This window comes from Elephantulus edwardii, unplaced genomic scaffold, assembly GCF_000299155.1.
Source record: "Elephantulus edwardii isolate Elephantulus edwardi_28Jun2011 unplaced genomic scaffold, EleEdw1.0 scaffold00004, whole genome shotgun sequence".
Lineage (NCBI taxonomy): Eukaryota > Metazoa > Chordata > Mammalia > Macroscelidea > Macroscelididae > Elephantulus > Elephantulus edwardii.
The window spans coordinates 12056671-12060207 of NW_006399754.1; positions in this window are offsets into that span (position 1 = coordinate 12056671).

Here is a 3537-nt window from a genome sequence, read left to right on the forward strand (position 1 = left end):
AGAAGAAATTGCAAAAGATGTAAGAAAGAATTGAAACTATAGATAATGAGCTACAAGAGCTTTAAAGATCATCAGAGAGAGTATAGCCAACACAGTGCTAGAAATAACAGAAATGCATGAAAATGCAATCCAGAATATTAAGATTGAAATAGCAGAAGTGTCCAACATGCTAGAGGGACAAAATAGTAGAACAGAAGAGGTGGGACAGAAAGTCAGTGAGCTGGAAGAGAAGAGGCTTAGAAGAAAAATCAGAAGGAACAACATATGTTTGACTGGAATTCCATAATATGGAGGGGGACAGTCAAATCACTGAGAAAATAGTGGAAGAGGTACTAGAAGAAAACTTCCCAGTTATTATGAAGAATAAGGGAATCCATACCTAAGAAGCTCAGCAAACACCAAATAGGCTAGACCCAACAAAGAAAAACATCAAGATGTACATAGTCAAATTCTCCAAAATAAAAGATAAGGATAGAATACTAAAAGCAGCATAAGAAAAACAGAGTGACTTGTACAGAAGAAAAAAATTAAGTTCTGATTTCTCAGTAGAAATCATGCAAGCACGAAGACAATATATGGCATATATAGAAAGATGAAAGAAAACAATTGCTAGCCTAGGATCCTATACCCAGCAAAGCTATCTGTCAAATATGAAGGAGAAATTAGGTCATTTGCAGAAAAGGAGAAACTTAAGGAATTTGTGAAAACATCAAAACTACAAGAAATTTTAATAGAAGTCCTTCACACAAAGGAAAAAGGATGGACCACAGTAACCAGAAACAATAGAAAAAGAAACAGCAAAATGGCAACAATAAAACCTGGCCTGACAATAATCATACTTAATGTAAATGGACTAAACATGCCAATTAAGAGAAAAAGAATTGCAGATTGGTTAAAAAAGCAAGCCCATCAATATGTTGCCTACATGAGACACATTTAAGAAACAAGTGGAAAGACAGACTCAAAATCAAAGGCTGGGAGAACACATACCAAGCAAATTGCATACACACACACACACACACACACACACACACACACACACCAGGAGTTTCAATACTAATCTCTGATAAGATAGACTTTAGGACACAAAGCACCATAAAAGATAAAGAAGGGCACTATGTAATGATTAAAGGCACAATAGATCAAGAAGACATAACCTTAGTCAACACCACTCTCAACTAAGGATAGGTCAACTCAAAAGAAACTTAACAAAGATAAAGAAAATCTGAACTATACAATCAATCAACTCGACCTTGTGGATGTATTCAGGGTACTGCACCTATTACTTTCTTCTCAAGTGCACATGGTATAAAGCAAGCCTCAGCAAATTAAAAATCACTGATTAAGTACAAAGTATCCTCTCATACCAAAAGTTCCATAAAAATAGAAAGTGAGGACAAGGGGAGCTCTGGTGGCCTAGTGGCAAGAAGCTGCACTGCAATCCCAGAGGAACACGGTTCGAATCCACCAGATGCTCTGCCGGAGAAGGAGGCGCAATATCCTCCTGTACCAGTCAGATCTGATTTGATGGTACACGCACACAAAATAATAATAATAATAGAAAGTGAGGACAAGAGGATAAAGCCTCACCTGTGTGAGTAAAGCCCCCCCCCCCAAAGTACATAAGAGAGAAAGTAATCCAAGTTAAGACTCAGTCTATAGTATAAAGAGTCTTGTAAGTACAGCCAGAAATGTACAATTTGGACAAGATAAAATTGATGAATGGTGCCTTTTAAAGATTAAATCCCTGTGTGCAAAACTTTTTCCAATAAAGTAAAAAGAAAACCTACATATTGGGGTAAAAAATATTTTGCAATATCATCTCAGACAAAAGTCTCATAACAAAAGTTTACAGAATCCTACAGGGCCTCCACAAGAAAAAAAGACTGATAACCCAATTACAAAATGAGTAAAAGACATGGAAAGACTTTTCATGGTGGAAGACATCTGGATGGCCAACAGACACATGAAGAAAAGCTCAAAAACAGTGGCAATAAGAGAGATGCAAAGCAAAACCACAATGACATATCATCTCACCCCAGTATCTGTGGCAAAGTTTAACAGGACAGCAAGCAATAAATACTGGAGAGGATGTGGAAAGATAGGAACTCTCATACACCGTTGCTGGTGGGAAGGCAGTTTGGCATTTCCTCGAAAAGTTGAAACTCCTTATGACCCAGCTATTCCACTACGAGGAATATACCACAAGGAAATTAGAACTGAGACAGAAATGGAGATTTGTACATCAGTGTTCATAGCAGCGCTATTCACAATCGCAAAAACTCCCCCCAACCAAAACCAAACTTACACACACACACACACACACCAGCCTACATGTCCAACCATAAATGAACGGATTGAGAATTTACAGGCCACATGTCCAACCGTAAGTGTATGGCTTGAGAATTTGCAGTACATTCACACAATGGAATACTATGCAGCACTCAGGAGCAATGTTTAGAAAATTACTACCTAACTTGTGAAAGACTGGAGAGCATTATGCTGAGTGAACTAAGTCTCATAAAGGCACAGACTCTGGAGGAATCTCTAAGTAAAACCAAGCATATTTCCCAAGGGAAAGCAGGGATTAAATTTTTGCATCCCACTTATTTGACCCTAGTACTGGAAAGAACCGAAGTTTGTAGAATACTGTGATATTCTGGAGAATAAACACTTCTTTTTGTGTCTCCTTCAACAGTCTAAAAATTCTTGGGACTTCAATCTTGCATGTCATACACGCACCATGGCATTTGCAGGCACGGCGGTGATGTGCAAGGTCCGAGAGACTTGAGGTATAGCAGCGATTCTGGTGACGGGCAGCTCACAGCAAGTGGCTGCCACAGTTTGTCACTCTATTTTCTGGAGACGGCATTGAGACATTCCATCACCATTTCTTGCCTCTGTAACTGGGGGACTAAGGCGGTGGCTGAAAAGTAGGGGGCACGACTAGTTCTCAGAGTGAGCTTTGGACTTTGAGCGCAGCCAAAATAGAGTGAGAAGGCTGAGGGGTGGTGGGGTGGGGAGTAAAAGTCTAGACATGGTTTCCTTCCAGGAATTGTCTTCCCTTCCTCCTTGTCCCTCCCCACCTCGTTTTCCCTTTTGTGCGTGGACGCTCCTACCTAAATCCAGAGCTGGTGGGGTGCAGACCCCTCATGTCTTAAGGAAGTTTACTGCGCTTAGTATTTTCACTAGCAAAATTACTAGACATCAACATTTCCCTGGGTCTCTCCCCGCTTCCTCCTCGGGCCGTTGCAAACTCCATGCAGGCACCGACGAAGCTCCGCCCTGCCATTTGTGAGTAGGCCCGGGGCTGAAGCTCCTGCGCTCTCCCCCCACCCGGGACTCAGACCCTGCCCTCCGGGAGGTCTCCGGAAGTCCATTTCTTTGGGGGGCAGAGGAAGAGGAGTGGAGTTGGGGTGGGGGTTGGGCAGGAAGAAGATGGGAGAGCTAGAGTTGTGGCCAACAGCTCCCAGGCGGCTCAGACTCGCTTTTCCGGCCGCTCGGGCCCCAGGCCGGGCGCAAGGAGCGCGCAGTCAA